Source organism: Dipodomys spectabilis, unplaced genomic scaffold (genome assembly GCF_019054845.1).
Source record: "Dipodomys spectabilis isolate Male_0828 unplaced genomic scaffold, ASM1905484v1 ptg000120l, whole genome shotgun sequence".
Taxonomy (NCBI): Eukaryota; Metazoa; Chordata; class Mammalia; order Rodentia; family Heteromyidae; genus Dipodomys; species Dipodomys spectabilis.
The window spans coordinates 2,897,350-2,925,065 of record NW_024870797.1 but is presented as its reverse complement, the minus strand read 5'-3'; positions in this window follow the sequence as shown (position 1 = coordinate 2,925,065).

The window sequence follows — 27,716 nt, the reverse complement described above, 5'->3', positions numbered from 1 at the left end:
CTTGAGATCTGAGACAGTGATGACCACTCTTTTACACCATGCCATATTTTTTGTGCCCTGGTTTTGGAGTTTAAAATCAGGATGTGAGTGATGTCATTGGAATATTTTTTCCGAGGCTAGCACTCTATGACTTTAGCCATAACTCCACTTCTGGCTTTTATAAAAAGTTAATTGGAGGTATATCTCATGGACTTCCCTGTCTGTGCTGGCTTTGAACCCAGTCCCCAGAATTCAACCTCCCAAACAGCTAGAGTTGTTGGAATAAGCTACTGTCATCTGGCCCTACACATATTTTGATTGGGCCAGATGGATTCCTAGCATATAGGAGCTAATTCCCCAAACACATGAATGATCCTTCATATACCTCTGTATATTTAACAGCCCCAGGTCTGACACAACCAGGCCTTCTGTAATAGGGTGAAAGCCATGCATTGCACATGCAGTGCTTGGGCCTCCCAGCATCTAACCTGGTACTGAGCATTCTTGTAGCTGTTATATGAACTCCCCTGGACCTCCATGCAGGCCTTATCCTGCAGCACCTGCATTGCAGCCCCCTAGGTTGGTCTTGGCTTCCTGGGAAAGAATATGCAGCTGGAGATTGGCTCGTGCTCTGTGTACATGCTAGGCACCTGACCTCAAAAGGGCATTTGTACAGGTGGCAGGGTTTGTGACCCATATGTTACAGGCTGGTTCATGATGTGTATGCTGGACCTGCAGCCACAAAATGGACCAAAATATATGTGAGCAAAGCATGATTAAGGGATTTTTTTTAATTGAATCAGGTCCTGGCTTGTGCATGCAGTTTGGATCCAATGTTGTGCTCAGGCCATAGCATACAGTAGGTTTGCATAAGCTAGACCTAGTAAAGAATGGCAGAGCTGGGCACTGGTGGCTTATGCTTGTAATTCTAGTGACTAGGGAGGCTGAGATCTGAGGATGATGGTTCAAATCCAGCCCAGGCAGGAAAGTCCATGAGACCCTTATCTCCAATAAACCACCAGAAAACTGGGAGTGACCCAGTGACTCAAGTGGTAGAGCATTAGCCATGAGCTGAAGACCTCAAGGACAGTGCCCAGGCCCAGAGTTCAAGCCCCACAAAAAGAAAAAAAAAAGAATTGCAGAATCCAAGATACAAGTGGGTGAGGGAGGTCCCCTACTATAGGGGAACATGTGGAGCTGGGACGCTGAAGCTGTCCTGCAGAACTGGCAGCTGATGCTCATGCCATTCTGTGAAGGGAAAAGGAAGGCTTCCCTATCACCTGCTCACACTCTTCCTTTCCTTACATGGCTTTTACTCATTCCCAACTAGGATCTAAATACTACCAACAAAATTTCAAATCATCCTTTCAGTGAGGCTGTGGAATTAACCTTCATATGGTCCCTAGGAATGTGCATAACATACTCAGGTTGGCCATGAAAAATTAATGTCTCAGAATGCCAAACTACTGTACAGGGTACCACCAGAAATCCATGGAAATCAACAATGTTATTGCATTTTTTCTGTTTTGCTCTATGGTTATGTTGTGATTCACTTTTGTGGAAAAATGTCCCACTATACATACCAGGCTGGTGTAGAACACTTGATCCTACTACCTCCCCTCTCCCATGCTGTATCTATTATAATCAACTGTGGCTACACTGTTCTTTTTTGGCAGTCTTGGGACTTGAACTCAGGGTCTATGCACTATCCCTTGAGCTTCTTTTGTTCAAGGGTAACATTCTACCATTTTTACCACAGTACCACTGCCAGCTTTTTCTGTTTTTATGTGGTACTGAGGAACTGAACTCAGCATTTCATGCATGGTAGGCTAGCACTCTACCATTGAGCCACATTCCCAGGCCCCTTCACTCTTCTTTATAACAAATTTTCTATGGTAACTTTCAAAAAAAGACATTAATTTCTTTGTATTAACTCAATCATTTATACATAGTTGTGTATTTATTCATTCATTTATTTATTCTATGCTGAGACAGTTCTAGGAACCTGATTAAATGAAATCAACATACTGCTTTGCTTTTCAGGGAGGAATACCTCAGTCTTATTGAAGAGGATATATAATCTGCTGTTCTTAATTCTTGAATCTATCTTGGGAAAGGGTAACAGAAATTTAAAAGGAAGATGACTATGGGAAGGTGCCAAAGCATACTTCTCTCATGTTCATAGCTGGGAACAGAGAGCTCATCCCCCAGAATGCCAAGTTGGTGCTAGGAAGCTATGTGCCAGAAATATACTGGGTGGTGCCATAAGACCACTGAAGCCACCAATGTTAATGTGACTGTTTGGGGCTGTTGTTTGTATGTATGCATATATTTTTTTTCATGGTGAGACAGTTCTAGGAACCCAATTAAACTAGATCTACATTTTTATGTGTTTGTTACAAAAAATACATTCCTCTTTAAAAAATAGGATTAAAAATCTCCTGCTTGTTAATATATGAAAGCCAATTGGCAAAGATAGGCTGTGTGTTAAAAGAATGCCTAATCCAACATCATTGGCCCATGGCTCTAATCCTAATTATCCAGCAAGCTGACATATGAGGTTGGAGGTTGAAGGCTGGCCTGAGCAGGAATGTCCATGAAACTCTTGTCTCCAATTAACCACCAAAAAGCCAGAAGTGAAGATATGGCTCACATGGTAGGGCATAGCCTGAACCCAAAGCTCATGGACACACTCAGGCCCACAGTTCATTTCCCAACATCAGCACAAAATGACACAGAGAAAGAGAGAGGCACAGACAGAGAGACAGAGAGAGATGGAGACAGAGAGTAAGATATATTAAGGAAGAATTCTGTTTTCCACAGGATGACACTAGACAATAGATATTCGAGAAACCAATTGCTGGCCAGAAGTTACAAAATATAAAATTTCCCTAGGTGGAGCAAAGATTCACTGAAAGCAGCAAGTTTTGTGCTCATTGCTTTATCCTTAATATATATATATATATATATATATATATATATGCAATTGAACACATGTACCACATAGTTTGACTACCTTGTTCTTTAGAACAAATTTAATACATTAACCTTGAGTCTATGACATCATATTATTAGTTATTTGTATTAATTCTTCATTTTTTCTTACATAGGACATATCTAGAAATCTGGTTAAACTTAGTCTACATGACTATTCTATAGAAGAACACTACAGTCTTGTTGAAGAGAATTTGCAATCTTCTGTTCTTAATACATCAGAGGTAAGGAAAAGTTAACAGGTGACTGTGTAAGAGCATTATGGGGTTCTTAATCTCCTGTACACAGTGTTCAAGTAGACATCTCATTTCCCAGAATACCAACCTGGAGCCAAGTTGCTTATTTCCTTACAATTCATAAGAGGACACCAGGTGCACAAAAGATACATTAAGCAATCTAAATATCAGAGTTTGAAATTAAAAGCAGAAAAGTTGTTTTCAAAAAAGATTTGCCCAGATTGGTGCCAATAGCTCCAGTATTGGGAGACCATGGAAGATGAAAACCAGCAAAAGCAAAACAAAATGTGAGAAGGCTTCACAGTGTTCTTCCCTTCCCAGCCACAGGATGGCACCACAAAACCCATTTCTCCCAACGCCAAGCTGAAGCCTGGGAGCTATACTACACATCTTGACTAGGTAGTGCTAAAGAATCATGGAAAGAAGCAATGTTTTTCCTGTTTCTTTGTTTGTTCTGTTTCATTGTTTTGGAGATCCTTTGGGGTACTAAAGATCACACTGTACTTGCTAGGCTGTTCTAGAACTGTTTATCCTCTCGTGTGTTGCACCTATTGCAATCAACTTTGACTACACTGTATTACAAGTTTTCCGTTAATTTTCCAACAATAATTTCGATTCTTTTTAACCTATTTAAATATATACTTATAGATTAGTTCATTCATTTCTCTGCTGAGACAATTCTAGAAACCCAGATAGTCTAAGTCAACATGACATTGTGCTTTTCTTTTCTTTTCTTTTTACTAGTCCTAGGGCTTGAACTCAGGGCCTAGGCACTGTCCCTGAGCTTCTTTTGCTCAAAGCTAGTGCTCTACCACTTGAGGCACAGTGCCACTTCTGGCTTTTTTTGTGTATGTGGTACATACACGGGGCTTCATTCATGCTAGGCAAGCACTCCACCACTTTAGAATCTCCTGCCCTTAATGCTTGAATTCCAGTTGGCGAAAAAACAATTGAATTGGTGAACTGTCAAAAACAGACTTCCTTTTCCTGTCTTGTCCATAAGGTGGCAGCAGAGCGGTAATTTACTGGAAAGCAGAATTGATACTTGGGAGCTTTGCCATGGGAAAACTCCACTGAAAGGTGCCACAAATGGACTGAAACCAGCATTGGTTTGGGGGTTTTAATTTTTTTTTTGTTGCCTATGTTTTTACAGCATTGACTTTTTATTGTTGTTTTCTTTTGACATCATCTTGTTGAACTGGATCTTCCCTTAATACAGGTGATACTGGCAAAGAGTACCTCATCCTCCATCCTGAAGTTCCTCCTCTGGTACATGCACTTCCTGTTGTGTATGTGCTTGCTGGTGTGCCTTGGCTTCCTCATGCATCAGTTGGTTAATACTGCTCATGCACTTGACTGTGCAAGAATCTCCCCTTGTGCTCTTAGACTCCTGGTGCACTTGGGCTTCCTGTCGTGTAAGCACATGCTAGTGACAAGTGGACTGTTGATGAGAGCAGGTGTACTGGTGAGTATGAACATCCTGGTGTACATCAGTGTGCTGTCATGTATTGGCATGCTGGTGGGTTGGGTTTCCTGGTGCCAGTGTGTGTGTGTGTGTGTGTGTATGTTGGTATCGGGGCATGCTGGTTTAATTTTTCTGCTGCAGCTTGGGCACTTGTCTGCCTGGTTACCCTTGCTGTATCTGGAGGGTTCAGGTCTGACTCTGCCTGCAGCACTGGCCAGAGGATGCCCCAAATCTCATACCCCATGTGCTTTGCCTATACTGTGTTGTATTTCATTTCTGAAGGAGGCTTGTGACATTGTGTGCATGAGCAGCTGGTATGCCAAGGCATGCTCATGCATATGGGTGTGTAAGTGGAAGAGGTGCTGGTATGCTTCTTGCAGGCATGTAGGTGCTTGGGCCTGCTGGTGCACAAGGTCCTCCTGTGTGTTGTGCAGGTGGCATGATGGGCTTCCTGGTATGTGTGTGCCTCCTGCAGCCTTGTGCCTGCTATTGTGTGTGGACCTCTGGGTGCCGGCATGCATGTGTCCTAGTGTATATGTGTCTTCTAGTGTGTAAGACGGCTGGTACAAATGGTCTGTCCACTGGCTTGCATGGGAATGCTGTGGAAGTGGGCTTGTTGGTCCATGTGGGCATGCATTTGAAATTTTATTTATTATTTTATCAGTTGTGGGGCTTGAATTCTGGGCATGGGCGCTTGTTGTCCTGAGCTCATCAGCTTAAGGCTAGCACTCTACTACTTTGAACCATGGCACCACTTCCAGTTTTCTGGTAGTTTACTGAAGATAAGAGTCTCATGAGACTTTCCTGCCCTGGCAGGCTACGAACCCTCAGCTCTCAACCTCTTGAGTAGCTAGGATTACAGGCATGAGCCACCAGTGCCCCAAAAGTTTATTTTTTATTCATTTGTTTAATATGTATGTGTTGGTACTGGGGAGCTTTGGTTAATTGTTTTGGTTGCAGCATGAGGTACTTATGTTTCCACTGGGCCCTGGGCCTGGCTAGCTTGAGCAGCATCGCTGGGCATAGTGTCCCGTGCATGCCAAACTGCATGCAGTGTGCTTGAATCTCTGCTGTATCATCTGACACTCAAGTCTTGTGTACTCTGTGTCTAGTCATGTCCACAGACAAATTTGGAGAGATTTCTTCAATCAAAGGCTCCAATCCCAAAGCCACAAGAACAGGGCTTACCCAGCATACTGCTCTCATGGCCACAACCTGAGCAGCACCCTAGACAGGTACCTGGTCATTTGTGTTCACTTGCATCCAACCCATTGTGTTTACTTAAACATTCATAAGCTTCCACATATAAGGTAAAGCCTGTACCTTTCACATACTTTCTCTCTCTCTCGGCCTGCCTTCATTTAATATTAATTTTTCTGAATCTTTCATTTTTTTGTCCATTGTGGATCTTGAACTCAGGGCTTGGGCACAGTCTCTTGAGTTTTTTTTTTTTTTTTACCCCACCCTACTGCTCTGTCACTTGGAGCCACAGTACCATTTTGGTTTCCTGGTGGTTATTTGGAGATAAGTTTCACAGACTTTCAAACTGTAATCCTCAGATCACAGCCTTCTTAGTAGCTACAATTACAGGCAATGAGCCTGGCTCCATTTCTTTTACAGATGATACAATATTATTCTCTTTAATATATGAGTAAAATTCCACTTGAGTAAAACACACTTTTAAAGGAAGCAAAACTACAAGGTGAATTTTTGGTGTACCACAATGCTATTTCAGTAAATTATAAATATATAATTAGTGTTTCATAGGAGAATAATGTAACAATTTGTATTTATATATATTCATAGTTGTTTATGTGTACAGTATAGCTATTAGCAATTAAATATTTACAAAATTTACTGGCAATTAAGTAAACTCAAATAACTTAAAATATTGATACATGAATACTTGTAATATATTGTGAATGGCCATATAATTTATATTATTCTTTTGTAGAAAATATAGGACCTAAAATAAAAATGATTCAGCCTATTAGAGAAAGTTGTAAATGAGGTACAGGGCCATTTGATTCTTTGCTTAGATTGTTCTTTCTACCTGAAAGAAGCCTCTTTATATGGTGTTCAAATGTAAATTTCATGGCATTGCCCATCAGAGAATGAGAGAATATGGCTAGATTCAAAGGAAAGTCCTTTTGCTTATGTAGCTTGCTTTCTGGGGTTTGGGGGGGTGTGGAGACCAAAGGAAATTCATGTGGAGTAATAGATGGAGTAATCAATTTATAAAACATTCAGCAAATCAAAGCTGGAAGCTTCTCAGCTCTGGAAGAGGACTTGTCTAGCCACTTTCCCACAAGCTCTATATACGTGGAGAGAACACAGCTTCTTGTAAATCACAGAGTGACCTAGAGCATGGTTGGCCTGCTGACATCAGCCCTGGCTTTCAGTTTGTGTGTGTGTGTGTGTGTGTGTGTGTGTGTGTGTGTGTGTGTGTGTGTGCATGTGCGTGCATGCACACGCACGCACAAGTGCATTGGACACATTGAAATTAGGATATCCTGGACCATAAAAGGAAGTCTGAGTGCAGAGACATGTTTTCTTCTAATAAGACCAGTAGAATGAGATGGCAGAATTGAGGTTTCAGGCCTAGAGAAGGAACCATGGGAAACTTTGGGGGGTTGGGAAAGAGACTGCTTTCCTTGCCTCCTGCTTCTTCCTCATCCCTCCCACTTCGCTTCCTCCTTCCCTCTCCTTCCTCCTAGTGATCAGGCATCACCTCCTGAAGCTTAGTAGCATTTGGAGGGCAGTGTCACCCTGAAGACTGTAGCTTTGATTGTCCCATGTCCCATGTCCATGCCACCATGTCCAGGTGAGGGTTTGTGAAGTTTCTTTCTAAAAGCAGGAACTTTTCACTTTGATCCAAGAAGAATAATTTCTGGATAAGTCTTACTTAGCAGAGCTTTCTGGAGTTAGGGAGCAAGCAGACAAACAGACAAAAAACTGTCAGACAGACAGGCAAAAGGGCCTTGTTATGCCCTGAAGGAGGGTGGGTTCTCTTAAAGGGAGAGAAACACTGATTTCTTTGACATCTGGAGTATTTATATGAGAACACAGAGTCTGACTTAAAGTCATGCAAAGATAGGTGTTTATCTTCATTCTTAATCATTCTGTGTTACACTCTTTCCACATGGGCTCTGGTTCTCTGACACTGACCAGTACTTTAAATATATGATTATTATGTTTGAGCATTCCTTTCAGAAAGAATGCATGACACTAGATATTTGAAAATGGTGTTTATTCTTGAGATAAATAATGCCTCCTGCCATGGAGAAGTACTTTGTGCCAGGAGGAGTTGCTTTTCCAAGCATTTGCTTCTCCAGATACGTATCTTTTTTCTTTTTTTTAAATTTTTTTTATTGTGAAAATACTGTACAGAGGGGTTACAATTACATGGGCAAGATAATGAGTACATTTCTTATCAAGCATTGTAGCCTCCTCCTTTGTTTCCCCTTCCCATCCCTTCCCAGCCTCCTCCCATTCCCCAACCCAAACCTCTCCCCATCCCCAACAAAGTAGTAAAGTTCATTTTCAACATGATAACTTGTACTTCTCATTGTTGCAACTGGTCCACCTGTATCCTTATTTAAACGACTTGTTTTTCCCCTTCCCCTCCACAAATTAGACCTACATCAAATACAGTGAAAGCAGGGGTTATACTGTGGGGGAGGGACATACAAAGCAACAGAGAAATAATCTTATAAATGCATTAGAAACAAATGCATGAAAGAAAAAAATTTAAATACATATCTTAGAGTTCATTTTCCTAACATCACCTTATCTGACCTTTTCCGCTTGACTCATACATATACTAGATATTGCAAATAAGGGAAACCATGGGACCTATGTTTCTTTGGGCCTGGCTTACTTCACTTAATATAATTTTTTCCAAGTTTTTCCATTTCCTAACAAATGGGGCAATGTCATTCTTTCTGATGGAGGCATAGAATTCCATTGTGTATATTTCTTGATCCATTCATCTACTGAGGGGCATCTGGGTTGGTTCCATATCTTAGTTACAGTAAATAATGCTCCAATAAACATAGTTGTGCTGGTAGCTTTAGTGTGGTCTTGTTTGTAAACATTTGGGTAAATGCCCAAAAGTGGGATTGCTGGGTCATAGGGAAGCTCTATGTGGTGTCTTTTGAGGAACTTCCATACTATTTTCCAAATTGGTTGAACAAGTTTACACTCCCACCAACAATGAAGTAAGGTTCCCTTCTGTCCACATCCCCTCCAGCATCTGTTGTTATTAGAGTTCTTGATTTTTGCCATTCTAACTGGGGTGAGGTGGTATCTTAATGTTGTTTTGATTTGCATTTCTTTTATGGCTAGGGAGGTTGAGCATTTCTTCATGTGTCTATTGGCCATCCTTCTTTCTTCTTTAGAGAAGTTTCTCTTTAAGTCTTTAGCCCACTTATTTATTGGGCAGTTGTTTCTTTGAGGATTTGTTGTTGGGGGATTTAATTTTTTGAGTTCCAAGTATATTTTAGATATGAGACCCTTGTCTGTTGTATGGCTAGTGAAGATCTTCTCCCAATCCGTGGGCTTTCTATTGATCTTGCTAGCTTTGTCCTTTGCCATGCAGAAGCTCTGCAACTTCATGCAATCCCATTTGTCCAACCTTTCCTTGATTTGTTGTGTTTCTAGGTCTCTATTAAGAAAATTTCAGCCTGCGCCAAGGAGACCTAGGGTTTCTCCTATTCCATCCTGTGATGTTTTCCGAGTGTCTGCTTTGACTTCTAGGTCTTTGATTCATTTGGAGTTGATTCTGGTGCAGGGTGATATATAAGGATGCAGCTTTAGTTTTCTACAAGAAGTTAACCAATTTTGCCAGCACCACTTACTGAAGAGGCTGTCTTTCTTCCATTCTATTTTTTTAGCTCCCTTATCAAAGATTAGATGGCTATAAGTCTGTAGTTTCATTTCTGGGTTTTCAATTCTATTCCATTTGTTCTTGTCAGTGGTGGGGCTTGAACTCTGGGCATGGGCACTGTCCCTCAGCTCTTCAGCTCAGGACTAGCACTCTACCATTTGAGCCACAGCGCCACTTCCAGTTTTCTGGTGGTTTATTGGGGATAAGAATCTCATGGTCTTTCCTTACTGGGGCTGGCTTTGAATCTTGATCCTCAGATCTCAGCCTCCTAAGTAGCTAGGATTAAAGATGTGACCCACCAGGTATTTTTATGATAGCTTTCTCGGGTTTTTGAGCATATAAATTGTCTAGGGCCAGCAGGCAAGGTCAGCAGGAGGAAGCAGCTCTTGCTCTCTTTTTCTCCATCATATGAATAGTGCAGCTTATGAAGGGTTGGGATGAAAAGTAATGAAGAAGTAGGGTTCTTCAAGGTACAGGTGATGAGGATATAAGCTAAGAGTTCAGCATGGCAAAAGAAGCATAAGTCCAAGAGCTGGAAGAGAGGAGTCATGGGTGCTAAAATGAAGGTCATTTCTGTCATTGTTGCTTGCTTTCCAGGGGCAGGGATATTTGTTGTACATGAAATTAACTCCCACCTTGAACTCAGGACTTGGGCATTCTTTCCTGGTCTTTTGCTGAAGGTTGCTGCTCTGTCACTTGAGCCACAGCTCCATTTTCAGCTTTTTTTCTTTTCTTGTGCCTGTCTTGGGAGCTTGGGCAGTGTCTCTGAGAATTTTTGCTCAAGGCTAGCTCTATACCACTTGACCCACTCTTTTTCTTCCAGCTTTTCTGGTAGTTAAAATCTCATGGACTTTCCTGCCTGGGCTGTCTCTGAACCATGGTCCGTCTTCTTATTAGTTAAGATTATAGTTCTAAATCACTGGCACCTGACCTCACTTCCAGCAGTTTCATGGTTAATTGAAGATAAGATTGTTACAAATATTTCTGCTCAGGCTGGCTTCAAACCTCAATCCTCAGATCTCAGACTCCTGAGTAAGTGGTATTACAAGGGTGAGACATCATCTCCTTGTTCAAGTCATTGTTTCTGTAGTCCATTACAGTCACACAGTCAAATGAGATGACTTCTTTCCAGCATACCTAAGTGCTGTGGAGTCCTCATTCACAGAAGAGTGTTAAATTTCAGTTACCTAAAAGCCACAGAGTTTGATTAATGAATTTATTTCCTTCATTTAATTTTGGTGCTGCGCATGACACTCAAGAACTCACCAGGGCTAATCATATGCTCTACTACTGAGCTATACCTGATTTGGGCTGCTTCATGGTTCTCACGTGGCCATGAGGATAGGAAATCCACATTAACTTCAGGGGCTTGGATTGTGGTTAGCACTGGTGCAGGACATTCTTACTGATTTCCATCAGAATTGTCAACTGATATACAGAAGGGAATAAATTATTCTTGTGAGCAGGGACTGATGGATTTAGAGTAATGGCATTGTGTTCTTTAGTTTTGGGGGTCTCCTTGCTTTTTCCTTGATTGAATACATAGAGTTAAACCTTGCATGTAGCCCAAGGTTTTCAGAGTTATGACATTTCTTTAGTTGATCACAGGGGCCAACTTTTTCTTCAAGAACTAGATGTTACAGACTGAAGCCCAAACAGACCATAGGTAAATGAATGGACCTGTCTTTGTGCCCCTAGCCTCCATTCTGAAGAATAAATGGCCAGCATTCAGTACTTAATTTGCCAACACCCTTACTCTAGTATCAAATTCATCAAAATGACAAAATAAAAACTATGTGTGTAGTGTATTGCTGGATTGTCAGAGTATTTGACTTGGCTTTAAAAAATAATGAGAAGCTAGCCAGGTGCTAGTGGCTTTTACTTAGCCACTCAGAACTTAGCTATCCCAGATCTAAGTATAGAGGTTTGAAACCAGTCCAGGCAGGAGAATTAATATCTCTCCTCTCTAATTAATCTGCTAGAAATAGAAGTGTGGCTCAAGTATAGTGCCAGCTTTGAGTAAAAAAACCAGGCCAAAGAGCTCAAGTTCCTGTGTTCAAGCCCTAGTACTCATACAGAAACAAAAAAATCTACATGAAGAATCTATGTGCTCTGATAGATGTACAATTTAAAAAGAAGCACATGGGAACTATTCACAGATATATAGGTCTGAAATAGGTTAGCTCTGAAGACAACCAGTGTGGTAAGTTCACCCTGTGCTTGGAAACACAGCTAGTACCCAGGATGGTCTGGCTGGCCACACAGTGTTGACTCTAGGTATTTCCCATGTGTTCATCTTTCTTGGTCACTGTCAACTGGTTTCCTCCAAAATGTACACCAGCACTTCAACAAAGTTCTTCTTTATACTTGAGAAACCCAAAAGTTGCAGCCTTTCACACATGGTAGTGAATAAAGACTGTGGACATTAAGTACCAATGGACCGGTTGGGAGGAGGAGGGTCTTTACTTGTCTTTACAGACTCCTTTCCACAAGCCCATGACCTCATTTTGTTCATCACAAAAACATGAGGCCAATAATGGACATACCACAAAATTCCTGACTTGTCTTTCAATCTTTCTACATCAAGAAAAAAATAATGATGCTAGTTCTGGTTGCTATCCTGTAATTCTAGAGATGTAGGAGGTAGAGATAAGAGGGTCAGAAGTTGGAGTCAAGACAAACAAAAAGAAAATGGTGAAAGGGCTAGGGCATGGCTTCAGTGCTTGCCCTGAATTCAATCACCAGTACTACAAAAACAAGAGGAGCTAGAGAAACTGTTACACAGAAATATGACCATATTAAATGTAACGTGAGACTGAGTAAGGAAGCCTTGGACAGAGGACATTAGTGGGTAGCTTGAAATTCAAATACAAACACAAGTTAATAGTAATGTTGTGATATTAAATCCTTATATTTGGCCAGTGTCTTAATTATGAAAGACAGTTAGAAAAATACTGTAGTGAACATGCAGGAAAGTTTAGTAATGGGTAGAAAAGTTCTATGTATACTATTTCTCAAAATAAAATTAAAAAAAATTTTAAAAAGTTTTTGTGCACCAGTACTGGGGCTGGAACTCAGGGAACTCTTGCTTTGCTTTTCAACTGAAGGCTGGTGCTTTCATACTTGAGTCACTCCTCCACTTCTGTTTATTTTAAACTGTATTTTTTTGTCTTTTCTTTTTTGGTACTGGGGATCGAACCCAGGACGCTGCACTTCCTAGGCAAGCGCTTTGCCACTGAGCTACATCCCAGCCCCACTTCTGTTTTTTTGATAGTTAATTGGCAGTAAGAGTTTCCTAGACTCTTCTTGCTTGGGCTGGTTTTGAACCTTGATTCTGAGATCTCAACCTCCTGACTCGCTAGAGTTATGGGCATGAGCCACTGGGACCCAGCATTTATTCATTTACTTTGATATACTGGGTACTGAACTCAGGGTCTTGCAGCAGCTAGGCAAGTGTTGTACTACATTGCCACCTAAAAGCTTCCCATATAATGTAAGTCAAGTCATGTTTCCTGTTGGCTTTCATTTGTATACTCTAAGGGAAGGTACAGATTCTCATAATTTGAAATTTTTAGAAATATCCTACATCTTCTTAGAAGAGATTTGTATTCTAGAAAAAACTTCTGTTCACTTCCTCTTTCTTTTTGGTCATAGGGCATGAACTCAGGGCCTGAACCCTGTCCCTAAGCTGTTTTGCCCAAGGCTAGTGCTCTACCATTTTGAGCCATAGCTCTACTTCTAGTTTTCTAGTGGTTCATTGAAGAAAAGAGCCTCATAGTTTTTCCTGCCTGGGCTGGCTTTGAATGGCAATCCTCAGACCTTAGCCTCCTGATTAGCTAGGATTACAGGCATAAATCATCAATACCCAACTTCTGTTCACTTTCAGTTTTCTTCCATTACTTCCTATGGTTACAAATCACAGGAGTCAAATATTTCAGCAAGTCAAATATTTTCTACATCTCTTGAAGTTCCTGGAAAACTGATTAGACTGAAACAAATATTTTAGCCAGTGGCCAGTAAGGAATTTCCCTAATCACATCTGTAGTCAGTATTACAATATCAAATGGGCTCTGGCTTTGGATACCCATTCCCCCATAGATGCAGAGCACCTGAATTCTTTCAGCATTATGAGTATGAATATCCCTCTACATGTGGCTTTGTGCTTGACTAGGGTGTTGTAGAGGAGGGAGTGGGATTCTTAATTCCAGAGACAAAGTTGGGCATGTCCACTAACTTTCACAGGTCCAGAAAGTCTCCTAGAGGTGACTCCTCATGTTCAAGTAATGCTTCTCCACCCTACTCACAAGGTTCATTTAGTGAATCAACCCAGGAACAGGTGGCTGACTCACTGTGATCCTCTTCCTCATTCCCCTCATTCTCTGGGGATAAATCTTTGTTTGGGAGAAGGGGTTGTCAAGTTTGAACTAAAGATCTTAAGCCAGCTAGACCTTTCTAGTGTTCACTTAATGACCCTCTTCATTCTGTGGCCCCTCTGTTCCTTCACTAGTGGTATTTTCCTCCTTGACTTAAACAACAGATAGAAGTCACACCTTGGTCCTTATCCCCAACCCTTTTAGAACATCAAGGTTGACTTTTCCCAGAGGTGAAGTTCCATTTAGGTATAGACCCTGTTTCTCTCAAGCCTCAGCTAGACAACATATACTTGATGAAGCAAAGAGCTCTGCCTGCCACCAACAGAAGGCACTAAAGCAGACCTGTGCAACCTCCTCTTGCTGGCCTTCTCTTCTGCCAGGATATGCATGGAGCTCTGCACAGTACTGGACCCTATACTGTTTTCTTTCCTATGCATACAAATGTGCAATGAAGTTAACTTCTAAGTTAGGCACAGTAAGAAATTAATAACAACTAATAATATGGAAAAATGTGCTATACTTATAGGAGCATGAATAAAATCTCAAAATATTGCATGTAAGAGATGTTAGATGAAACTGTGGAAACTAAATTCTTGGATGGTACAGACTATTATCTTGGGGTTTTGGACAGAGGATAGCTATTTAGCACCTAATGTTGACATTTTGGGGGTAACTAGTGCAGCCACAGGAAGGTTTATGCTTTCTATCCATCCTCAACTTTCCCAAAAAGGACTTTGCTTCAAGTGTAAAATTTTATCCTGGGTTCCCCCTGATACACCCTCCAACGTATATCTTGGCTTCAATGGGCTTTGAAAAGTCTTTTGAGGAAAGAAATGGGTGATGGGTAGAACAAGAGTTCCACTTTTGTGGGGATTTGAAATTTCCACAATGAAAGAAAGTAAAATTTTCGCTTATGGGCTGGGAAGGTGACTCAATGTTAGGGTGCTGGCCTTGCATGCATGAGGTCCTGGGTTTGATTCCTCAGCATCACATAAGCAGTAAAAGCTAGAAGTGGCACGGTGGCTCAGGTGATAGAGTGCTAGCCTTGAGCTGAAGAGCTGAAGGACAGCACCCAGGCCCAGAGTTCAAAAAAAATTCTCTTATGTTCATTACTTTTTCCTTTTCCTCTCTATATTCATTTCACTCTTCCCAATGGTTTGGAGTCAAAAGCTATTTAGCATTTAATTGCAGTACTTCCTGCGTCTTTCATATTACTTAGTACTCGTTCCCCATTGTTGGGAAAGTAAAAAGTGCCAAGTACTCTATGCTCATTGGCTATGTTATAAAAACTTGAAAAATCTAAATAGGATGCAACCAGAGCCTCAGTCTATAGGGCTACCACTGGTTCCAAGTCAAGTTTTTTTTCCATTAAGCTATATGAAAATATAGAAACTTTTACAGTAGCTCAAGCTAAATACTTTCTCTATTTTTAATTTTTTTTTGTTTTTGGTGCTGGTACATGGCCTGGACTCAGAGCCTGAGTGAAGTCTCTTAGTTTTTTTTTTTGTTCAAGGCTGGTGCCTTACAACTTGAGCCACACCTCCACTTCTGCTCTTTATCTGGTTAGTTGGAGATAAGAGTTTTACTGACTTTTCTGCCCCAGCTGACTTCAAGGTATGCTCCTCAGAACTCAGCTACTGGAGCTACTGGAGCCCAGCTCCAACCACTTCTTTCTTTTTTTTGTGGGTCATGGGGCTTGAATTCCTGCCCTAGGTACTGTCCTTGAACTCTTCAGCTCAAGGGGAGCACTCTACCACATGAGCCATGGCACCACTTCCAGCTTTCTAGTGGTTAATTGGAGATGAATCTCAGGGACTTCCCTGCCCAGATTGTATTTGAACAATGATTCTCAGATATCAGCCTCCTGAGTAGCTAGGATTATGGCCATGAGCCACTGGCATGAGACACTGGCATCCAGCTCTTTCCATCCACTTCTGAAGCTGAGTAAATTTAGATTTACACATAATTGTAAGAAGTGATACAGGGAAGTCATATATACTCTTCATTTGCCAATCCCAATGCTAAAATCTTTGTGTATATGTGGAGTTGTGGATAGGAGCTGGTTCTTCCACCATGCTTGGCAAGGGCTGTATTAGTGAACTTTATTTCCAGACCCAATGGAAACACACAATAGCACAATATCACAAACTGGACATCTACATTAAAATAACTCACCCACCAAGATTAAACCTGACCCCTCCAATACCAGATGGTCTCATTTGTGTATTTAAAACAAAGCTGTCAGTGCAGAATGAACTCTTAATTCAATTGGCTGATGGAGCCACAAAACACACACACACACACACACACACACAAAACAAAAACCGAGTGCCTCCTTGAACTCTGAAGAAAGTCAGTCCAGAGTGGAGATCTCAAATCCAGTGTCAAAGACACCTCCAACTCTCTTGGACCCCTGCTTTCTGTCTTGGTCCTTTACATTAAGATCCCAAAACCATAGCTTTCTAAAACTATTTGCATGGAGCTGCTCTAATGAAACCTGCACAAAGAATGAACGAAAAGTTTCTTTCCAAGAATACATATACCGGGCTGGGAAGGTGGCTCAGTGGTAGAACGCTTGCCTTGCATGCATGAGGCCCTGGGTTCGATTCCTCAGCACCACATAAGCAAAAAGAAAAAAGCCGGAAGTGGCGCTGTGGCTCAAGTGGTAGTGTGCTAGCCTTGAGCTGAAGAGTTGAGGGACAGCGCCCAGGCCCAGAGTTCAGGCCCCACTACCGGACCCCTCCCCCCCCCCAAAAAGAACACATATACCTACAAAAGCAATTATTTCCAAGGCAGACTGGAGTTTTATGCAAATTGAAAAGAAGCAATCCTATCCACTATCGCTCATTAATTCCAGACCACCACTTGGCAGTCTGTAGGGAAGACATACACAGGACAGACATTAAGAACTGGCCATTCGATTCCAGGCGGGAATGGAAAGGTTTTCTGGCCTATGCTAACAAAGACTGAGCAAAACATTCTTACGTGTGTGGACTAGTGCCCTACAGGGGCTCTTCAGGGAGAGAAAGCCTTCACCCTCACAGATGACATGGTTCTCGGTTCTCTTTAGTCCAGGCTTTCAGGCTAGGGCGTCATCTTCAGGGTTAGGATTTGAGGAGACTCCAGAACCCTGTTTAGTTTTCCCGTTTACTTCTTAAAGTCTCTGGGGGGGCTCACCCAGGGCCTGGTCCAGGTCTAGACAACAGAGCCCTATTGGAAAAGATCATGCCAAAGTCCTGGGGCCAGGTTAGGCTGAAATTGCAGGGGTTGTGGGCCCCCGTCACACTTATGCCACACTCGCAAGGCCTCTAGTGACCGCGTGAAACAAAGGTGGAGGCCCTGGCAGGCCACGTTCTCTGAAGATGGAAGATGACCAGAACTGAGGCTACCAGTGCCCCGTCCAGAATTGCCCCACCCTGCACACAAGCTTTCGCCACATCCTCACCTGCGGTGTGTTGCCCAGGCCTTCAGGAACGTCCAATGCTTTGAGCAAGGCGGGACGGACAGGACCTCGTGTGGCTCTCTCTCATCTGCCAGTCCCTCTTCTGGAGGCACTGGACCCCTCCTGGACATGGCCTTGGGCTTCTGCTATGCCCAACTCCGGAGGGAGGCATTCCCTTTAGCACCCTGGCATCCCGAGAGCCAAGCACCTCAACATCTAAGAGCGGGCTTCACTTCCCCAGTGCCACATGCGCACAGAACCAGAGTGCGCGCCGGAGTCCACTCCTTCCCACCATCCCAGGGTCCAACCGGAGCTTGTGGATTGCATGGGCCCGGCCCTCTGCTCCAGAAGGGCCCGCCCTCACATCCCTTCTCCCCTGCCCACCCCACTTCCTATGCCATGCGTGTGCCTTGTGGAGTCTCCCAGCCCCCCTGCTCTTGCCCTGCCAGGCCGCCACTTGACTCCAAGCTGCAGTGCAGATTTGCTAGTGGCCCTCGCGGATCAGTGTTGGCCCTCAGGATCCACCTGGCAATGGGCACGCGGGGCTTTCCTCAGCGCATGAGCACTGGCCTGGCTGTTCCCAAGGGGCTGATCGCCCAGAGCCATGGAGGGTGTGGAGTCCTGCGCTGAGTCCGGCTGCCCAGCCAAGGCTGAGGCCCGGGGCAGAGGCGCAGGAGACCTATAGTGGGCGTCTAGTGGAGGTGCTGCTGAGCAGCAGCGCGCTGTGGGGCTTGACCCCGACATGCAGTCGCGAACATGGTGACCCGCTGATCATCTCCAAGGTAGTCCACTGCCTGGCCTCCTGGTAACACTACGGAGATGGCCATGAAGCAGGGTGCTTGCTTGGGTTGGGGGTGGCCGGTTTGCTCTGGCGGTCTTCGGGGCGCACTTCACTCGTGGGGAACGGGGCCCAGGCAGTCTTAGGTGTATGGCTCTGGTTGGCTATGTCTCTCAGTTTTGCTCTGACACTCAGCTACCCCTTACTCCTCTTAGTTTTATGTTTACAAAACCAGAGACTTAGAGGGGAGACTTTTTGTTTTTGTGCATTGGATTTATATTGAACTCAGGAAAGAGGTTGACATTGTTATAAATCAATTTTTACTCCTGTATCAAGCTGATTCTTTGAAAAAACAGTGGGCAGTCGTGTACTGCATACTTCTTTCAAAGTATACTAGCTTATGTCTTTCCTTTCTTTGTGGTTGTGTGGATCAAACCGTGGCTTGGCACATTCTAGGCAAGTCAGTGGCTAGCACTGAGCTACATTGCTGGCATGTGCTTTCCAATGAAGGTTTAGAAGGCATTTCTGATGGCAACAGTTATAAAGATATAGACAAATTCATGCAGACCTTTAGTATTTCATGTATTTCTTCTTATTTGAGACAAGTTCTAGGTATGAAACCCAGGAAATATTGGAACTCTCAGGCTCCCATATGCCAGGATTACAACCATAAACTCCCACCCATACCTTCTGTCATAAATTTCTCTAAAAGCCCAAACATAAAAAACATGATTCTGTACATCTTCCTCAAACACAGATTAATAGCAAGTGGAATTGTGGAACATTATTGATCATAGAGTCTAACTTTTTGGTTTTGCACAATGTAAGGTAGGACTTGCTTGGTGTTTTTACCAGACTTGAAAGAGGCTTAGCTGAGCTCCTCTTTTGTATAAGTCATCCTGGTTCTAAAAAAATATTCATTCTTAGTGGCCTCCTGCTTCTCTTTGCTTTCTAGAAATTGAAGGAAGTGCTGAGCAAACCAGTAATACTAAGCTATACCATTGAGCTGTGTTCCCAGTTTTATTCTGTTTTTATGTGTGCTCTAATAAAAGTGTTACTTGGTCCTAGTGCCTCACTCCTGTAATTCTAGGTTGAGATCTGATGATCTGGGCAGGATCTCTAATTATTTCAGCAAAAAGTAGAATGAGGAACTGTGGCTCAAGTGGTAGCACACTAGCTTTAAGCAAAGAAGCTTGGGAAAAGTATCCAGGCATGAGTTCAAGTCCTAGGACTGTTATGTGTGTACACATGCACACACACACACACACACACACACACACACACACATACACCCATAGAAAAAAAGTCTGATTTTGATGCTTTATGGCATTGGAAATTCAGAACTGCTTGAGGCTTTTGTTTCGAATTTCTGTGCATAATTAGGCTCACATACACATGCTATTGCAGTGATGCTATTGCACATGTACGTTTTTAACCATGTTGGAGGGAGCCAAAACTAACTCCATTTTTAATATATCAGGAGTTTCCCCCATATCTGAAATTGAAAATACTTGTTTCTCACAAGTCTCCAGGGTCAGGAAATATGCTGTTTGTTGAGACCCCAGGAAATGAGGAAAGCCCTGTTTGGTTATCAATAGCCCTGACAAGATCTCAATAGCCCTGACAGGATCTGAGCCCTGTTTGGTTAACAACAGTAGAATAGCCAAGCCACCTTGCTCCTCCAGGAAGGAACAGCCCTCAGGTGTAGAATATCCTCCTGCTTTGTGTGGGGACCCACAAATTTGTGGGCCAATTCAAATCAGAATGATAGGTTAGTTTGAACGATACTATGAGAGGGACTGTAACTCCATTGGCCATTGACATAAATATGCAATCTTTATGTATGTAACAATCCCGTTGGCCACCTGCATGTGGCCAGGCTTGACCACATGGATTTTGCCTTTAAAAACCCTAGGTTCTAAGCCATTCCAGGTCGCAATTTCAGCTGCATCCCTGGCTGGTCAGCTATCTACTTTCCCAATAAAGTAATCTTTTTACATGAGACTGTCTCTGAGTGATGGACTCTTCCCCATAACAACCACAGGTCTTATTTCATAATACCAGCAACTTCTTCATATTTTACATACTTGTCTTTTCTCCTATATTGAGATAATCAATGTTACTTGCAAGAGGGGAGAGAGGAGGAGAAAATTAACTTGCAACATCCTTTTAAAATGGCTGGAGGCATGGCTCAGTGGTAGAGGCCTACCTGGCTAGCATAAGGACCTGAGTTCAAACCCCAGTACTACCCTTCTACACCCAAAAAGTTGTTTTTAAAATGATAACTATGAAGCATATGTATATGATCACTTAAAAATACAGGTACAAAGCTAGGTGCAGCTGGCTCGTGCCTATACACCAAGCTGCTCAGGAAGCTGATGTCTAAGAGTCATGGCTTGAAGCCAGCCTGGGCATAAAAGTCTGAGACTCTTTTCTTCAATTAACCAGCAGAAAGCTAGATGTGAAGGTGTGGCAACAAAGCCAAGGGAGAATTTAAGGCCCTGAGTTTAAGCCCTAGTTTCAGCATAAGAAAGAGGGGATGAGATCATGGGTTATAGTAGATGTTATAGTAGATGCTGGGGAAAAATTTCCCACTAGAAATAAAATTAACCCAAGCGTTGAATTTTTCTTTTTCCAGTAATAACTGGAGATAATTAAATACTGGTTCTTGTAATCTTTTCTTTTGTACTTAAGTCTTTTTAATTAAATAGTTATATACACAATAATCTTTATTATACAATTTGCTATTTAGCTGACTCTGGTTTGGGGAGAAACTTGATGAAAAGTAAGATTACACATTGTCTTGATGATAGTGTGGATATCATTTGAATAATTTGGATGTCATTTGAAAGTCATTTTACTCATAGGAGTCCTCATATCAAAATGGGGATGGGACTTGAGGTGTAGGTGAGTGGTAAAAAGTTGGCCTGGCATGCATGGATTTGTCTCCAACACTGCAAAACAAAATAGGAACAGATGTCAAAACCAAGCTAACTTTGTCCTCTTTTGGTATAGAATATATATATATTACCCTTTCTCAGCCTGTAAATTAACTTGGCTTCACTGAAGTGTAATCCTTTTTCTTCCAGAGATATTTTGGGCAAGGGAATGAGTAGGCAAAGTACTAAGAGCTGGTAGCTGGAGGCTTGGAGGTTCAACTCTTGGAGAATTCCCCTCTGAGTCACACTTATAAATCCTGAGACTTCCACCATTATGAGAAATATATAAAGTTAAGCTATGCATAATGCCTTTGGTACTTGTTGAGTTCACTCTTTGGTTGCACTTAGGTGCATTTCTTCAACAGTCCTAACATTTATCTCTTGGATAAAAAAAAAAAAAACACACAGGTGAAGAGCACTAGTTTGCCCAAGAGCTAACTAGCTACATGTTGAATAACATAGTAGTTTTCATCTGGTCATAGTCTACTGGGGTGCCTTAATTCACTTTTATAGTTCATGGCCAAAGAAACTGGGCTTTTGTCTGGCTTGGGAAGGACTGTTAGGAATGTATTTAGGATTGGTCTCCACACCAAAGTTGTTTTGTTTCAGCATACAAATAAATCTGAATTTGTGATTTTTAGGAATTGGAGAGGAGGAAGGGAAGGGCAGACTTGACTCTGTGGAACTTTTCCTTCTGCATAGCATGCATTCTACAAGAGAATTTCAGGGTTTAAAGTCTGAATAGACTTTTTTCCCTTATGTTGTCTTTTACTTTCAAACACTGGTTAGGTGTTGGGCATTACTTTGAGCAGTAATTCTTCAGGTTTCTGTTAGCCTTGGCTCTGTTTATGTATGGAATCTGCAAACTTTTTCCCACAAAGAAGGCTCTGAAAGAGCTCTGCATTGCATGTTCATTTGTGTGCCTTTTTTTTTTTAACTCAGGGTTTGGGCACTGTTCCTGAGCCTTTGTCCTCAAGGCTTGCTTGCTAGCACTTTACTACTTGAGCCACACTTCTGACTTTTTGGTGGTTAATTGGAGATGAATCTCAAGGACTTTCCTGCCTGGGCTGGCTTTGAACCTTGGTCCTCAGATCTCAGCCCCCTGATTTCTTAGGATTTAAGAGTAGAACCTACTCCATTGTGGGACAGTAGAAGTCATTTTAAAAAGTGAGCTTAAACTAACCCCTTGCACAAACAAGATCCAAGAAATACCACAAAATGTCCCATCAGCAAAAACAATCCCAACGCTTAGTTAATCAAAAATGCCCAGCTGTGTCTTATGATTTGTGTCTCATGACCGTTTGTGGTTTTAGGGCCCAAAAATAGGGACCAATAAAATAGGAACTAGTATTGCTATGTAAGAGTTAGCCAATCAAATGCTTGTCAAGCTGGAAACCCTCTAAAATTGTTTGTTCTTGTGTATAAAATGTGCCAAGAGCCTATGCTTAGGGTCTCTCAGTGCCATCGAGCTTGTAATAAAGACTCCTTTGCTTTTACATTGGTGACAGTCTCTAGTGGTCTTTTGGGCAAGGATTTCTGAATTCATACTTTACAAGGATTACAGGTGTGAGCCACTAGTGCCTGGCTCTTTGTGAAACTTTTGAAAACAGGTGCAATGTTAGTGGAATGTCCAGGACTTAGCTTAGTTGTAGGGCAGTTGCTTAGACTGTGTTTTAGGTTAGATCTCCAGCATCACAAAAGAAAAAAAAGAGAAAATAAAATTTAAAAAGTTGAACTCCAAAGTAAGTATGTTCTTAGTTGCAAAATAAAGATGTTTATTTTCTTGGTTTTTGTGGGGGTAATGGGTCTTAGGCTTTGGGTTAGCTTTTTCCACTCACAGCTGATCTACCATTAGAACCACATTTCCAGTCCAGAGATGTCAGATTTTTGTTGTTGTTGTTGTTTTGTGAATGGGGAGACCCTGGCTGTTACTGTGTGTATGTATATGTTTGTATGTACATGTGCACACATGCTCTAATACTGGAGCTTGAACTCAGGGCCTTGTGTTCTCCTTTAACTTTTTCTGCTCAAGACTGGAATTCTACCATGTCAGCCACACTTCACTCCCAGTTTTATTGTTGGTTAGTCTCTTGAATTTCTTCTCCCAAGATGGGCTTCAAACCCTGATCCTCAGATGTCACATGGCTGAGCAGCTAGGATTACAGGTATAAATGAGCCCTGTTCAACTTTTTTTGTTGACTTTTTTTGTTTTCCACTTGCTATTTTAATTCTCCGAGTATTAAGTCACAAGCAACCAAACAGGAAAGATGGTTTATGTTGCATGAGAAAAAGGGAAATCAGTTCAGGATTGAGTAGGAAAGGTGAGATCACCTTTTGACCAAAAGTGACTTTTAAGATTTTCAAATCAAAAACCAATTGTGAAAGTCAAGGAAAACAGGGTAAACTAGTCTGCGATTAATTGGAGAGAACAACATTTACTGTGGGCAAAAAAATAGAAAAGATGTCAGTTATTTTTTTTTTGGCAGAACTAGGATTTGAACTCAGTGCTTTGTGTGTGCTTGGTTGCTGCCTGGGGCATGGCTCCAGCAGACTTTTTTGCAGATGGAATCTACTCTGAATATTGATCCTGTAAATCTCAACCTCCTGGGTAGCTAGCATTATAGGCATCAGCCACTATTGACTAGTATAGTTTCTCTTTTCTCTTTCTTTTTTTGTGGTTCTTGTTTGAACTCAGATTTTCACCCTGGCTAGCCAGGCTGCTCTACCACTGAGCCACACCCCAACACCCTAGTGCATCTTAAATTTTTAGTTTTGTTTTTATGTGTATCAAAGTGGCTCTTAGAATGTGTAAGTAACCAAATAATTCTTCCCAGATGGTTACATTCTGGCAGTGCTACACAATAATTACCCTCTCTAGATACAACCAAACTTTCTAGCTGATTCCTTTAGGCTCATCTGGACCTGTTTGCTATTAGTTGGCTTTTTAGCTCAAGGTTGGTGCTCTATCAGTTGAGCCACATTTCTCCTTCCTTATGTCAATCATGGGGCTTGAACTTTGGGCCTGGATGCTGTCCCTGAGCTCTTCAGCCTAAGCTAGTCCTCTACCACTTAAGCCACAGGGCCACCTCAAGTTTTCTGTTTATTAATTGAAGGTAACTGTCTCACACACTTTCCTGCCCCAGCTGGCTTTGAACTATGATCTGCAGATCTCAGCCTCCTGAATGGCTAGGAATTCAGGCCTGAGCCACTTGCACTTTGCTGGTCTTCTCTCTAAATGGTAGAGTTTATGTTTTACATAACTGCTGCTTTCTTTTCCTGGTTTAACTTTCTTCTACATTGGCACTTTCCTTCCAGCTACTCATATCTTTTAGTGTGAAGAGTTGGATAAACAGGTTTAGTGCTGATGATGTTTGCTTTTGTCCCTGTCTTCTCTCCTATGGGGCTCCGTATTGTATTACATATGGATTGCATATATTTGCAAAAATAAAAGCAGTGATATTTATCACAGTAATATTTTTTAGTTGTTGTTGCAAAAACATTAAATGGTACTTAGGTTAGCTACAGCTAGGGGTGTTCAGAGGTAAGCACATTCTACTATGCTCAAGGTTTAGATTTGATCCCTAACACTGCAAAAATAACTTCTTCTTGAAAAAGATTTATCAGTAGTCCAAATACATAATCATCTCATTTATAGAAGTATTGGTTGTATTGATTTTCAATTTCTACAATTCCATGTTCTGTGGAATTCTTTGTTAGAATTGTGTTGATCTACTTATTAAGTACTTGAAGGTAATTCACTTAAGACCTAAATTTTCTCATGAGGAGCTGATGGCTTGTAAATGTCATCCTAGTTACGTGGGAAGCTGAGATCTGAGATTATGTTTCAAAGCCAGCCAGGGCAGAAAAGTCTGAGAGACTTATCTCTCCAATTATCTCTCCAATTAATCAGCAAAAAGCCCACATGGAAGTGTAGCTCAATTGGCATAGCACCAACCTTGATCCTAACAACTAAGGGACAGTGCCCAGGACTTGATTGAAAGGCCCAATACCAGCACTAAAAACAATAATCAGTTTTTTAAGGTTCCTGGAATATAGGAAGAGTTCAGAGTAATGATAATGGGCTGATCTTAGGAAAACAAAAGATCATGATTGTGTATTTCTGGAAGGGATCTGCCAGGGATCTGTTGAATGAGATGAAATCCATATCCGTGAAACCTTAACTGGGAGTTGGTTGCTAAGGACACAAAGGGTTCTATTGTGCAGGTGCATGAGTTTGTTTAGAGCTGTCCCAAAGTTTTTCTACACCTAAGGAGAAATTCTAGTCATAACCTGGCCACTAATTTTCTGGTCCCATGGTGGAATGGCTGTGGAAGGTACTAGGGAGGAGGTAGGTTGCTTGAGTGTCTCCTAGGTGTGTACTTAGGAGAGGAGGTTGGTTTTAGCTTTCTTTCCAAGCTTACCTGCCTCTGTAATAGCAAGGTTGAAGCCCAGAGTTCAGGCCACAGTACACACACACACACACACACACATATACACACCCCCCCCTCCAGAATAGCACAGAATAAAAAACACTGGAATCAGATAAGATATTAAAGTGTTCCATTTGAACTCTTGGAAAGTTGAGAAATGACAGTTTAGACTTACTATGGCTCAGTGGCCCTGCTTTCATTTCCAACACTGAATGAGGGAGCTGGTTGGACAATTGAGTGGAGATTTTGTCATAATGGACTGTATTTCAAGTTTCACAAATTTAGCTTTTTGTCCATAGGCACATAAAAAACCACTGCACAAAATGGCAGAGAGAGAAAGACAGAGAGACAGTAGGGAATAAATCTTCTGTTGTCCAAAGAGTGACACTAGAAAACTGATTTTCTAGAATGCCAATCAGCTGGCAAGAGGTTATGCTCAGAAAATACAAAATTCCACTAGATAGACCAGAGATTCACTGAAAGCACAAGTTCTGTGCTAATTGTTTCATTTCATCTTTTGTTATTGTTCTGGATCATTATGAGAAAGAGAATCTCAGTTCACTCAGGAGTCAAGTCTACAACTCATTATCCTCCTTCCTCAACCTCTCCTGCTATGTAATTAAGTATCTGTGACACCTCATTTGGCTACCTTGTTCTTTAGATCTTGGCTATTTACTCATGGCCTGGAACTTGAACTCTAGCTTAGATTTGAACTCGAGGTCTGGACCTGTACTGAGTCCTAAAATGGGGGACTGGGACATGTACTTATTGTCTGTTCCTGCAACTCAGGGCCTGGGCATTGAACTCACAGCCTGGGCCTTGAACTCATGGCCTAGTATTTGATTTGGGCCCTGGACCATGAACTCATGGGGGAAGCGGAAACCTGGGATTTAAACTTGGGGTCTGGGCCTTAAACCCACAATGCAAGCCTTGAACTAGGGCCTGGAACTTGAACTCAAGGCCTAGGAATTAAATTTCCAGCCTGAGGCTTGAACTGTTGGCCTGAGACACGTATCAGGCCTAGGACTTGAACTTTGACCATAGGCATTGAATTCAGGGCCTGGGCGTTGAAATGACAACCTGAGCCTTGAACTGGGGGTCTGTCACTTATACTTAGGACTTGAGAATTTTACGCGTGGCCTTGAACTTCAGCTTGTGGCCTGGACCTTGAACTTGTAGCTTGGGCCTTTAACTCAAAGCCTGGGACTTGAACTCAAAGACTGAGCTTTGAACTCTTGGCCTGTGACTTGAACTGGGGCCCCAGTTCAAGTACCATGCTATAAGTTCAAGACCTTTTTCATTTGTGGCAACAGTAGAGTTGGAATGAGAGGGAATATCTGAAACACTATTCCAAAATGGATTCTCACAAATCACACTTTTCTGAGGGAAAATAGAGAAATTATTGTCCCTCTAAAATCAAGGAGTGCATATAATTCTCAATGACTAGATTGACTTTCAGTTTCTTGTCCACTTGTTTTTTGCCTGGACATCAGCTTCACACAGAGTCAGAAAATGCAGTCATTGATTATTGCTCTACTTACCCTATGCAGGCTCCCAATTTCCTGCTAAGAATACTTATGGAAAAATAGAAATTCATAAGAAAGGATATGTTTCTTGGTTTATGTTGGTCACTGTAAGGGCAGAAATACTCTTTATGTTCTCACATGATTCCATTTTAATGTGTCATGTGATAAGTTTCTCTTTCTTATATTGATTCCTTGAAATTTCTACAGTCTCTACATAATCCAATTTGAAGGGAAAATTCTTAGGTTGAACCATTGACTCTCTTTTCCAGGATTTCAACTAAGTATTAATGTTGAATCAATCCCAAGAATTGTACTCATGCTCAAATGCTTCTGCAAAGATTTCATCCAGTATTTAATATTATTCACTAGGAAAAATACTGCTGTCTAAATATGCACATCACCAGACCACCATATGTGGTGATCATCATCTGAATTCACATATCTAACCTATGCTCCAACTACACTTTTCCAACTTTCTTTCACAAGGTAGATCTTTATAGAATATGCTTGTTTTCAGTGTATAGTTTAATCATGTGCAATACTGTCTAAAAATAAATTGTATTTTCAGAAAGAAAAATAAGCATAACACTGGTTTGTATGAACAATGAAAGATTTATGGGAAAAACAAGTAGTACTTAATGATTGCACTCATTTTTAAAACCAGTT